This window comes from Rousettus aegyptiacus, unplaced genomic scaffold (assembly GCF_014176215.1).
Source record: "Rousettus aegyptiacus isolate mRouAeg1 unplaced genomic scaffold, mRouAeg1.p scaffold_m13_p_11, whole genome shotgun sequence".
Lineage (NCBI taxonomy): Eukaryota > Metazoa > Chordata > Mammalia > Chiroptera > Pteropodidae > Rousettus > Rousettus aegyptiacus.
The window spans coordinates 87834002-87848288 of NW_023416286.1; positions in this window are offsets into that span (position 1 = coordinate 87834002).

The window sequence follows — 14287 nt, forward strand, 5'->3', positions numbered from 1 at the left end:
GTCATTTAAAAAATATATATCTTAATTTCATTAAAACCTATCAGTGATTTCAAGTTATAGCAAAAAAGAATATTTAGGTAATGCAAAATAAGTGATTTTTGATTCAAATAATTGAAAATGATTATTTTAACATCTTCTGAGAGTTAGTAGCTAGTCAATATTACTATTCCTAGTAGAACTCATTACTGCTAATGTAGAGTCCTACTGAATATTTAAATAGAACCCATAATTTATTCAAAATATATAATACCCACGGCAGATTGCAATGAAACAAATAAATGTTGTGTAGACCATCCATGGTGTTGACATTCATGAAATTGGAGAAAAACATCCACTTTTCAAAATTTGTTTTAATTTTCTGGCAAATAACCTTTATCTTTAACAAAATGGTATTATTGATTATTTCAATATAAAATAGCACATTTAGAAGCTCAAACTTTGTTGAACCAATTTAAATAATCTAAAATAATAGGCAGCTAATGTCAACATATATTGGGAAAAGAGAACAATCAATTCATTCATCAGTGTTATTGCAAATTATGTTACAGTGTACAGAAATATTTGTAACACATGATTAATTTAATAACTGTTCTATAGTATAAAGTCAGAATATAAAAATAAACTTTCTTTTTGTATTTTATATGAAAATTATTTGAATTCTTGATAGCGAAACGATGGGGAAATATATTTGTTAGGCTTTTTTTAGACATTTTTAGTTTTCTTTTAAGTTGGCTGGGTTTCATTCCAAAAATTAAGAAGTTAAAGACTTGATAATAATAAAACTCAGCATGTATCTAAAAGTTCGACACTTTAAGATGCATAAGTAATATTCATAATATTAAAACTACATCGAAGTTAGACTACAAAGTCAATATATTTTTATGTTGATTTGACTACTAGATAAAGAGAAATATATATAATATGAGTTATTATATATCTCCATATATATTTAATGATAACTTATTTTATTCCTGTTTTATCTTTACTTTGAGAATGTTTTTGTGCACAATATTCCATTCTATGTTTACTGCATTCTAATTGGACAAATAGAGACTAAACTCCCCATTGATGGTCAAAATTTTAGTGAATTTGAGCTTATTTTTGTTGTGTGGAAACAAAGCAGGTATGCTGATAAAGGGATGACCCTAGGGATCACAGTGAGTGAACGTGCCTTATCTACCCCTGGGAACCCTAACACCTAAATGAAACCAGTTGATCTTCCCATGTCTCTTTTTTCATAATTGACAAAGCAAAATTATAATTAGTCTCTTCAATATAAAAAACTATTTGAAACTAAATTTAAGTGATTCGTAAATGTTTTGAAATATAAAAATATCCACCCAATTGCCTTTGATTACGTTTTATTTATCTGATGTTGACAAACACTGTTTTCAGTACTAGATAATCAATAATCATAATTTACTTATCGAATCAAATGTGAAAATACTCGAAACCTGAAACAGTGATGTGGACAAAGTCGGAAACAGACCCTTACCTGAATCTTATTTAGCAAACCCCTTCCAAACTTTCACTAAAGTATAGCTTTCCTTGCTGGCTCCAAGTTGTCAACCAGTCTCATGGTATCTTCAAAGAAGCCAGTATAAGTCCCTCTTGAAGCCTATTGACTTGCATTCATTGTCAATCTAGATATCTCCTTTCCTAGGCTGGGAATAAATTGAAAGTAGGAATTGAACTTTATCCATCCATCTATTGATCTTCTATTCTTTCTCTCCTTTTCTCCCTTCCGTCTTCCCTTCCATCCATCCTTCCCATCTTTCTATCTGTGCACACTCAGTAAATAATATAACACTTAGCTTTTGGGCAGTTGTTCTAAAACTTTCATGTCTTTTGGAACCACCTGGAGGTGATCTTAACGAGCACAGATTGCTGGTCCCAAGTTTCCAATTCAATAGGTCTAGATTTTTGCACCTAGAGATTGTCATTTCTAATAAGTTTGCAGGTGCTGCTGCTGCTGCTGCTTTTATGGAGACAACACATTGAGAACAATGCTCTAGAATATAGAAAGTGGTCAATCAATGCTGTGCTGGGCCTCAAGCTCCTCAAGGACAGGAGGGGGCAGTGGGCGGCATGGAGGGGGGTGATGGAAGGATGGAGAAAAATACAGAGACAGTATATACAAAAGCTGGGGCCAGGTGGGACACTGTACTCTGCTGAAGATACAGTGAACCTGAAGCAAACTCAGCCTGTTTATTATAGACTTTTGAAGGCCAAGGAGGGGGTGAGAGTCTTCTCAGGACTTGAAACTTGCTGGCAGCAGTAATCTCCCAAAGCCTGTCTGTACCCGGTTATCTATGCTAAACTAGATGCAGCTATCTGTTAACTGGTTCACTTCTCTGTCCTTGGCAGATTGCTACACAGTCAACCATGGCTTTGCCAATGTTTCGATTAGATCTGGCTCAGATCTGCCTCTCTACAAATCAATGTTTGTTGAATAAAACATTAGACTCCCGCACTCATGTGCCCCACATTGCAATTTTTTCCATTGCTGATGGTTTTGATCAGTTTGATGGTCAACTATAGTAACAGCTCTAAACAGTTAATTGTGAGAAGGCATTAAATTAAATACATCCATTCTTTATGTGGGATTCATAGCAACTAGTAAGATAATAACAGACCTCAATTAGAGAAATAGATTTATGTACAGGATCAATAGAAAATTATAAAAATAGCCCTCAAAAGATTATGAATTCCTTTAAAAATAGCCACAAAAGATAATAAAATTAAACTTATAGTTTCCACACACTCACTTTCACTACCGTGTTTCTAAATCGTTCCCCTATGAAACTTGAATATCAGGCTGGCAACACCTGCTATAAGTTTGTTGATTCTTGTTTACTAAGCAAAGCTCTTGATCTTTGCCTTTTGAACAGCTCATTTGGTAAGCAGAAAGAGAAAATGGAAGTTTTATTAGAGCAGTGCTAATATATTCATTGCTAACAAAGCCAAGAAAGTAAATCGCATTTCAAATTCTCCAATGAGAAGCCAATTGCTAAATATTCATTCTTACAATTTAAAAAAAAAAAATACATTTACATAGGAATAGTCAAACTGGCCAATGATAATTATGCATAACCTGACCCAATGGTTGAAATGATGATATTCAACAAGCATAGAATATCGTATGAGACCTAAAATTAAAATTCCCATCAATTGCATTTCATTACTATTATTAGTTCATTCTAAGGACTACAGAAAAAAATTAAATACAATTTTGGAATTTCTAAAGAATTCTTCTTGAAAACTAAACTCATCTCTTTTTTGCTGTTTTTTTTTTCTTCTGTTAAACCAATTTTACATTCTAAACGAAGTATCCATTAATTCTTACTTACTATGAATATAATTTACTGTGTGACTAAGAACTGGCTTATTAGTTAAGGCTATGATTCTCAAATTGTACTGCATCAGAGTCACCTGGAGGACTTGTCAAACATAAAACGTTGGGCCCCAGTCCCAGGTTCTAATTTGGGGAGAGATTTTGCATTTCTAACCAGTTCTCCGATGATGCTGAGGATGCTGGTACAGAGAGCTGGAGAAACATTCACTGGTAAAATGCAAATTAGGGCACTTAACTTCTTATTTTTCATCATATACAAATCAATCCATTTTTCAAGAAAAACAAAACAGAGTAAAATATAACTTAATTCTTTCCAATTATTTATAAATTCATAATTGATGCCAAATCACCATTTCTAACTGAAATTACGATTTTGAGTTTCAAAATCATTAGTCACGTTTCTGTAATTGTTTATCCCCAAAGAAGGGAAAAGCGTATATCTACGAAAATAATACTGTATTCTAATAATAATATCGATACATACAAATATAGTTATGTAAACATAGGGATTTTTTTTTTAGACAGTTCCATTGAGTGGATCTATTTACATTTAAACACAGATTAATTTTTTTAAATTGTATTTTTAATCCATCCAATGCTAGGTTGGCCATAAAAATGAGAAAAATATGAATAAATGTTTAAAATAACACTTCTGGTAAAATACACAATTCAAAATTACATGAAACAGATTTATGGCAAATCTGTTATTGCTTGATTTCATTTCAGTTCAAAGAGATGGGAAAATGAAAAGTGCTAGTGCAACGTTGTGATCTATAAGAAATATATATATATATACATATGTGTGTGTGTGTATGTGTGTGTATATATACACACACACATGCACTATATATATATATATATATTAATATTTATCAGATGGCTAAAATATATTTCTCATTTATATTTGGCTTTGTCTTTGGTTCTCAGCTCACGATTCCCAAACCTCTCGAAATTGCTCCAGCTTTGAGAGCAACAATTGTGTCTCCTGTTATGTTTATGAGATGACTTCTGGACTCCACCCTAGGGTAGGACAACTTGTTGCCCTTTTTTGGAGAGCTTCTATGTTGGGAAAGCAGAACATTTCCTTGTGACACTGTGCTGGGCCTCAAGCTCCTCAAGGTCAGAAGCTAGTTTTGGGGGACCTCACTCTATATATCCATCTCTTCATCTGGATATTGATTTGTATCTTGAACTAGTCTTTGCAAAACATCAGTTATCTAGTGAGTAAATGAGTTTTTTGAATTCTGTGAGCTGTTCTAGCAAATTTATTAAACCAATGAAGGAGGTCACAGCAACCTCTGGCTTATAGCCAGTCAGTCAGCAACCCATGCTAATGACTCGGGTTTGTGACTGGCATCTGAAGTAGAGAGCAGGAGTAAGCCCTTTATCTGTGGAATCTGATTCTACCTCCAGGTAGACAATGCCAGAACTGAGTTGACTTCTTGAATACCTTGCTAGTATCCGAAGACTGTTTGTTGGCGTGAGGGAACCTCCACATCCACACTGGAATTGGGTCCAGGAACCCTTTCATCTGGTATATGGAACTTGGAAGGCATGGTTCAACCAAATATGCTAGAAGGAAGTCTATTCCTATATATTACACAATTTCAGAGATGATCACTGTCAACAGCCATGCCATTACAATTGTTAGGTTTCACAAAAAAGGTATAAACGATGGAAGTCCTCACCAGAAATAATTTAAATGCACACTAAAAAATTGTAATCTTAGGGGTAGCTCAAGAAAAAGAATATGATTTTAATTATCAACAAATTGGCTAGAATGATTCAGAGAATCAACACTATTGATATGGAAAGGCAAATATTCAAGAGAAGAACAGTTTCAGGGAGGCATTTATTAGTCCTAGGAAACCAAAAGGCAATTAGTTTTAGTATCGAAGAATAATTTCTTTAATAAAAATTATCTTGAAATCAAAGTTTTGTAGTAGAAAACATACCTATTAGTGAGTCCCTTTTTTTTTCTCTCTCTCTCAAATTTGTATTGGCTTCAGAAATTTAGCATGGGTTAGCTCTTCCTGATAAAAGCTAAATGAAACCAACTATTACAGGATGGGAACTTCAAGGTCTGATAACTAACTGAAATCCGTATAGCTGTATTAATGTTTTTCAAGTATTTACTCTTTCACTACTAGGTAATTTCTAGAACTAACTTTTCAAGACAAGGAGCTTGAGAGTGAGTAGACTTTTTCTAAGCAGAGCAGGAAAATTGTAAAAATAAATGTAAATCAAAATACTTGTACTATTTCAGGGAAATTATCAATGACTTTTCCAGCTTCGAAAGAGAAGAAAAGAAGAAAAAGATCAAATTTTAAAAAATAGTTTAGAATATAATGTGCAAACTTTGGTAACCTCTATTAATAGTATCTGGTTTGGAGATACTATTTGAGAGTGAAAGTATAGTTCCCATTATTTCATAGGACTATCGGGAGAAATAATAACAAAATATGAGTAAAGTATTTTCTTTATTTAAATGATGACTGTTTAATAGCACAAATATAAAACTTTTAAATGCCTGTATCTTAAAATACTGGTTAATAATACATACATTTATTGATGTTATTTATATTAAACTGGAAAACTTCTTTAAATCAGAAAATTAGAAACCTGATTTTTTCCCTAGATGTTTAACTAACTTACTACTGAAATCTAATGTTTCACTTTATGTTTCTGAGTTTCAGTTTCCTCATCTTTAATTTATACATTGACATATTCAAGATCATTTGAGCTCTGAAATTCTATAGGTTCTTTTTGAGTGTATTAATTACTAATACATTATCTAAGATTTAATGTAGAGAATACTTTCCATAAAGTAAAAAGCATTTTGGAAATGCTAAATTCAAACCTAATATAAATAACAAGCAGGATGAAGCAGTGGAATTTCGGCTTAATTTCTCATCTGCAGAACTATCAATAATCTAAAGCTCTGAGAGGCCAGCTACTGAGAAACAGCATGAGAGCATGGCAGAGTCAGCATGAGTCCTAATAAAAAGGAGTTTAAAACAAATGGGAGTCAGTAGCTGAGTGGGTAAACAGAGGTAGTGACTAGCAGAGGAGGGAGCTAAAAAGAGAGAGAAAAACAGATCAATGGAAGGTAAGCTTAAGAACCCGGGAGCAGCTATAGAAAAGGAGGTTTTAAGGGAGTTCAGAGTCATTCATGTAGCTGATGTCCTTGACATTTATAAAATCCTATAAATGAGGCAGCTTACTTAAAGGAAGCTACAGAGAAACAAACAGAAGTCAGAATTGAAATCCAAGAGGTAGGAAAAGCTCTCACAACAACCTTTTCTGTAGAGAAAGAGCACGTAAAATTTGCTTTTCTCCCTCTAATACAAGACAAATGAGAGATGGGGCGGGGGGGGGGGAGCAAGATTGTGTCCATTTTGGAGAACAAAATTGAAGATGAAATTCTTTGTTAAACTAGTAACTTTAAGAAGAAACTGCTGGGAAAACAAATAAACAAATAACAACAACAAAATAAAAATTAAAAAAGCAAGGGTGTTGACATCTAGAAGTGAACTATTTGGAACAAGCCTATGAGTTGTTCCTCCCAAGAGTTGTTCCCTTCCTGGAGATCATTTTGCTAATTAGCATAAGATCAAAAATTTTCTTCTTCAGAGCAACTTGTATTCATAGTTTAGTTTCTTGGGGTTTTATGCGTTATGTACCCTGGGACAGAATGTCTCCTAAGGCCCTATGCTTTAGAGGAGTTTATACTGGTGAGGTGTGCACTATATGTACATATGTATGCATGTATGTATGCATGTACGTATCAGTGGATTTTGCCTCTGCATATGAAAATACCTTTCTACTTAATATTAATATAAAATATTTATATTAAGTAGTTTATTATAAAAGAGATTCATACAAGACTGAGAGGTCATTCACTCTTCTTTTAGAAGGGTTTGAATGATTATTAGTGGACCTACACATAAAACTCTCAGGCCAAATGAGGGGAACAATAATTTTGTGTATCTCAGAAAATACCTTGTCTGTCATGTGCAGTACTTTAGATGGAAACTGAAGTGATTTGTCCACACTGCTATGCTAGATTTACATCTTGGGACACACACACACACACACACACACACACGCGCGCGCACACGCACACACGTATATATGTATGTATATGTATAGGCTTGTGATTTATATCAATGGCTATCTACTCTTTTTCAATTTGACAGATATTTATTAACACCCTAAATTAATAATACATATTTATTCAAGCAATGGGTAGGTCTATGAGAGAAAAGCAAGATGAATAAATTATGGCTGATACCTTTTACATTGGCAGTATCACTAAGTAAGAGTTGCTGTTGTGATATTCGATTCAGGTAGCAATGTCCAAAAATATAAATGGAAATCAAGGGTTGAAATTCAGGGTCATTGAAGCATTGATATACATGTTTTTCATTTTCCATTTCTTTGTCGTAAATTAAATTTAGAGAATTTCTCTAAAAAAGGGTGTAAATAAATAAAAGAACAAATCTTTAAAGGGTTAGTCACCTCTTGAAGGATAGAATATGTTTCGATGCTGGTAGCTTGATATATTTGACAGCGATGTAAATATACCTAGAACCTGATGAACAAAATTTTAATATTCATTCTATGTAATTCAACTTTATCTTGAGGCAATGGAGAATTGCAAAATTATCATTAGCAGAATTAACAACGTTAAGATGATTACTTAGATAGAGAGCTCAAAGAAGTGATTCTCAAAGTGTGGTTCCTGGACCATCACCATCACCTAGGGACTTTCTGGAAATGCCTATTTCTTGGGCAGATTCTTGTTATTAAACTGCATCAGAAATCTAAAACTGCAGTGACACTATATTTTAAAGGTAGAAAACACTATTTACACAACTCTGATGCTAATTCAAGTTTGAAAATCATGGAATTAATGGAAAATGATGAGTTGAGAATAATCTGAAATTGTCTTAACTGTTCAGTTGGGAAAACGTTGATTTCACTAACTTGCCATAAGAAATATGGTAGAATAAGTTTGGAAAATAAAGATAAGGTCTTTGGTATTATGTATTTTTTTAGCTTCAGATAATAGCAGGATGTTCATGTGGAGATGCACAGAAACATACTGGAAAAAAAGATTTGTAAGTAAAGACAGGATCAAGTCATAAAATGTAGGATCTCACATCATATATGTAGATTTACTGCAGAAGATAATAAAAAAAAAATAGTTAAGAAAGCTAAGTAGAGGCCTTGAGGGTTATCTATATATCATGGCTTGGTAGAGGAAGTAAATCTAATGGAATAAAGACAAATTTCTATGTCATATTTAAAGTTAGAGGAGATAAAGAAATCCTGAGTTAAATAATGATTAATAATAATAATAATAATACATTTGTGATATACAAGAAAAAAAAATTTTATTTATTTATTTTTAGCAAAGCAACCCTTGGTTGACCTCATAGATTGCAAGGAACTTGTCAGTTTACAATCCCTTATTTTTTTTTTTTTTTTATTTTTTACGCCTACAACATCTAGTCTTCCTAGATATTCTCCCATCCAAGAACTAACCAGACCCAACTCTGCATAACTTCTGAGAGCAGACAGGATTGGACTTGTTCAGGGTGGCATGGCTGTAGACCAAAATTTAATTTTTTTGACTGAGAGAAAGGAATTGTGGTGAGCTGAAAGTAAAATGCAAGAAAATATCAGAAACATTTATAAAAACAAACAACAACAACAACAAAACACTACAATTAAAATGAGAGAGGATGAGTGTGGAGTGGATTTAATTGTGAGTCATCTTTTTTTCTAGAACTACTAAGCAAACCTAGATCAGTACTAGGAAATAAGTAAATTATTATTATTCCTTAGGTTTTCAATCCATGAGATGAATACGACTAGTAGGTCAAAATAGCAAATGGTCAGAAGATCTAGTTTGTACCCAAACTTAAATTTTTTGCCCTCCCAATACTCCCGTATATCTTGGTCTTAAATTCAACCGAATATAAATAAAGGATACTTCAGTTTGTTTCAGGTTAATACTTCGATTTTTTTTTTTTTCTTAAGATAGTGGCTTCTATTCTGTTCATTGTACATTCACATATCAACACTTTGCCCTAGCACTTCTCTTTATTTGAGACCTCTGCTTTAGACTTAATGATAACATTTCATTTCTACAAGGTAGACCTAAAGCATACTTTCTAAGAACTTGTTTAAAACTTATTTCCAAATTCTCTCTAATATCTTCAAAAGAAAGTTGCATTATCTTTAGCCCCTTAGACATAGATGCTTAGACTGACCTATCCCAGACCTGCAAGAGGGAAAATTCCTTTATCAAAATGCCTATGATAAGATTGATGATTATTTATGACCTACATATGGAGGCAAATAAAGTCGAGATGAAAGATTATAAGGAATTTTGAAAGAGTTATATAATTACAATTATCGAAGTCAAATGATGATAAAATCACTGATTTTTAAAAAAATCTGATTTATATTTTGGAGAGAGAAAAGTTTTGGCCACAGTTAAATACAGGAGAGTATGAATTCTTTTTAAGTATTTTTATTATGGTGACATTGGTGAACGGACTCCAGTAAATTTCAGGTGTGAATTAATCAGTAAGGTGCGTGTGTGTGTGCATGCGTGTATATATATTTGAAAGAAATATATATATATATATTTTCTTTCTTTCTTTCTTTCTTTCTTTCTTTCTTTCTTTCTTTCTTTCTTTCTTTCTTTCTTTCTTTCTTTCTTTCTTTCTTTCTTTCTTTCTTTCTTTCTGTCACAACACATTTATTAACTTTGAGACCGACAATTAGTAAGTCCATTTCCTAAGAATAATAAGGCAGAAATCAGAGACTATAACCTTCCGCTGTATAATACTGAGATCTTCCAAAGCATATGAAAAAGTGTCTTAAAGATAACAGATAATGAGAGTGAAATGGGCAAGGGACTGGCGAACCCCATGTTAAGAATTTTGTAGGAGGAGGAGTTATTTGAGACTGTGATGGAACTGTGTTTTGGTGACACAGAGTGAGAAGAGAATAACTCCTCTAAATTCTGATACCATGTTTTTGAGGAGCAGTGCTGCTACAAATGAAGACAGTGACAGTTGTGGGTTCACCACCTTCTCCACTATTCTTCTTATTTGGGTAATTCAAACTTGATTTCCGAGGCCTAACTTATGTTTTGTCTATCCGTGGAGTTCTCCCTTGCTCGAGGCCTCCCTCAAAGGGAGGAGTTCTCTGTTCTTGGAATCTCATGTTGCCTGCATTAACTCTGTCCCTAGAATTCAGTTTAGAGCTTAGAACACAATATATAATGGAGAAATATTTGTTAAATTAATGAAATAAATTTTGCTGAAAAACTCTTATCTGATTCAAAACTGATTTAATTGTGCATAACTTGTACAGAATTATGTAAATAAAAGTAAAACCCATTAATTTTGTCTAGTAGTTTAAAAATTAGTTTGCATTTTTTGCACATTATAAGAAGATATAAGGGGGCAATAAGTAGTAAGTTTTCTAAGCATGATTGAATGATATGAAATTACACAAATATTTGTGTAATATTTTTCCTAAAGCTGATTTCAATTTTTAAATTTATGATAAACAGTAAGATGTGTCCTCTTCAAAAACAAACAGACATAATTATTCTGGACAACAAAGTAAATTTAATGGGCAAAGTAAATATGACAGGATAAGAATATGATTACAATTAGATATCTATTCCCATATTAGAGAAGAATAGGAAAATGGGAATAAATATTTGGCGGCATAGCTAAGGTCTCATTGTGGGACTCTAATAAATGAGATTTCAAGTGTATTAATTCATCGTACCTGGCACTGATGAAAACATAAGAGGCGTTGGAAGAAATTTCTCCACTATACATCTTAATACTTTTAACACAACTTCTTGGATAACTGCTCTTCTACAATAATAAAATTATTTAAGAATATAAAAATATACATCAAAGGAAAATCCACAATGAATATTGACTACAAACATTGCAAAGGGAAACAGAAACATTCTACAAGAACTGTTAAAGTTAACAAATCTCTATTTTTTTCTTTATATGATACAGAAATATAATCAAAGCAGAATTTATTGGACTTTTAAATGATTTTGCTTTCATATTTTACTGTCATTTTAGATCAAATTTCTCCATTATTTATTTTGCCATGGTTCTGAAGATAAATAAATAGACCACAGAAAATTAGAATGATTGATTCATAAAATTGTAGAATCTTCGATCTAAATATAATCATAACGATTGTCGAGTTTAGGCATACTTCTTTAAAGGTAAATAGTCTAGAGGCCAGATAAGCTGTGAAGTTTTGTCCATGACGAATATTTAGATATTGAAATGGTGGCAAAATTGGGACCAGACTTTGATCTTCCTGACCCTCATGGCAGATATAGCAGATATAGCAGACAAAAATTGAGTCAAAATTAGCAAATAGAAAATAAAATGTGATATTGTTATGAAAACTGTCTCAAATAATTATATATTTTAAATGAAGCCTTAAAAGTATATCTCTGGAAAAAAAATAAATGCTAATAGCATATGAGATAGTTTTGAAAAGGTTTAGTGTATATATATATGTATATATGTGTATATGTATATATGTGTATATACATACACATAAACATATGTGTATATGTGTGTGTGTATATACGTATATACACACAAACACAAAATATTTTTCTAACCAAATTGTCCAACCAATAATATAGAAAAATGGACAAGAAAAGTTACCTGATTTTTTCTTCATTTCATATTCAATTCCGAAATAACTTGGATTCTATCAAAGTTCAGAAAACTGTAAATAAATTGCTAAGTTAAAAATACCATCAAGAAATAGCAAAAAAGATTCAGCCTAAGGCATCACAAATAATTTATCAAATGAGGAACAATTCAAAAGCACTTAATGAAAGAGAGAAACTATGTACATATAATAATAGCTGCTTAGACTTCTGAGATAGTGAAGTAGATATATATTTCACTACTCCTCCTGCTACACACAACTAAGAACAATAGAGATTACACTAAAACAAAACAATACTCTCAAAAGTAAAAAGAATAAGCAGACCATCAAGGGTACTTGAGACCTGAGGAACCACTTGAGAGTAAGCTTCTGGGAAATTCTTTTTGTGCCAGACTAGTTGCTATGTAGAAGCTAGCAATCCAGAAATGTCAATGAGCACAGACGGAAAATAATCTAACAAAAGCCCGCTCTCTCAAGTCAGAAGACAAGGAAAGGAGCAGCATAACAAGGCAGAAAGCACTTAGACAATATCCAGTCTGCTTTATCCCAACACAACAGAGAGAAACCATGGCCCTGCACCCAGCACACAGGCAGGGCAGAGACTAGATTCCTACCCTCGCCAGCCTGGCACAAAGTATGCCGATACCAAAAGACCAAACAGGGTGCCAGCAATTTTCATCCCTGTTGGCTCATGATGAGGTGACCCAAGGCAGTGTCAGTAGAGACCATATTTGTTGCCTAAACTTCCCTCCCTTCCCCTGCTAACAGAACAAAATAGATCTGCTTGCCTGAGTGCCAGTCGAAGGAAAAGATACAGACAGGTTTGCAGGAAAGAAAGTAAGAATTTATTTCAAAAAGTTGCAAGTCCAGGATGCACAGGCGAGCTATTGCTCTAAGCAATCTGGCCTGTGGATGTCTTGGGAGTGTGGATTATATACGGAAAATTAGGCGTCATGGAAACTAAGGGTCATTGATCATTGTGTTCATTCTGGAATCAGCCAAGGCGCCACCCAGTCTGGTCCTGTGGCCAAAGGGGTCATTGTTCTGCCTGGATGGGCCTGGAGCTGAAACACATCTAAGGCTAAGATGTTATTCTTAGTATAAACGAAAATTATTGTCCCCATGACTATAGACAGGAGTCTCAATAAATCTCAGGTCCCAGGGCTTAATGATTAAAGGGGCAGACATATAGGAGGGGGGTAGGGTGGAAAAGGTAAATAAATCATGATGCCACTATCTGGGCAAAACCAGCTTGAATTAGAAAATAAGCTCTATTAAAGAAATGAAATGAAGTTTGTGTGTGGTTACATTGCCAGTATTAGGAGTCCACTCCCCATTTCAAATATCAGAAGAAGCTGAGTTGGAAACCTAGACTTCTATTTTCTCCTGGCAATAATGAGGTGGTATCCTTCCTTTTCTGACAGAGACATGTTATAAAACTAGATTTAAAAGATTTAAACAAGACCCAGAGTCTCAGATGAAAATTTCTAGGTTTTGATTGAAAAAATTTCATCATACCAAGAACCAGGAAAATCTCAATGCGAGTGAGAAAAGCAATTAACAGATACACTATCAAGACGAAACACATGTTAAGTCGAATTTAAAATCTAAATCTAATTTAAAATTTGGCTTTAGTAGCCATGATAAAAATGCTTCACCTACCAATTAGGAACATACTGGGAACAAATGAAAAAATAGAAAGCTTCTGCAAGGGTATATAGCCAGTCTCAACAAAGAACTAAAAGGTACGAAGGAGAACTAGAAGGAAACTTCAGAATTGTTCAATATAGTAACTTAAATGAAACGTTCGATGGGTAAATTCGAAGTCAGAATGAAGGAGACAGAGGTAAGAATCAGTGACCGGAAGACTGAACAATAGAGAGTAAATAGACTTAAGGAAAAAAATGAGCAAAGCCATAAGGAACGGCGGGAATACAACAAACGTAATGTTCACGTCTTCAGGGTTCCAGAAGGAGAGAAGCAAACATGCACGGCTGAAAAATTACTCAAAATATTGGCTGAAAGCTTCCTAAATGTGGCAGAGATAGAAACCTAGAGATCTAACAAGCTGAAAGAAACTGAAACTGGGTAAGACCAAAGAAATCCATACTAATAGACAGCATAATTAACTTCCGAAAACTAAAAACAAAGTAACAAATCTTGAAAGCATCCAGTGAAAAA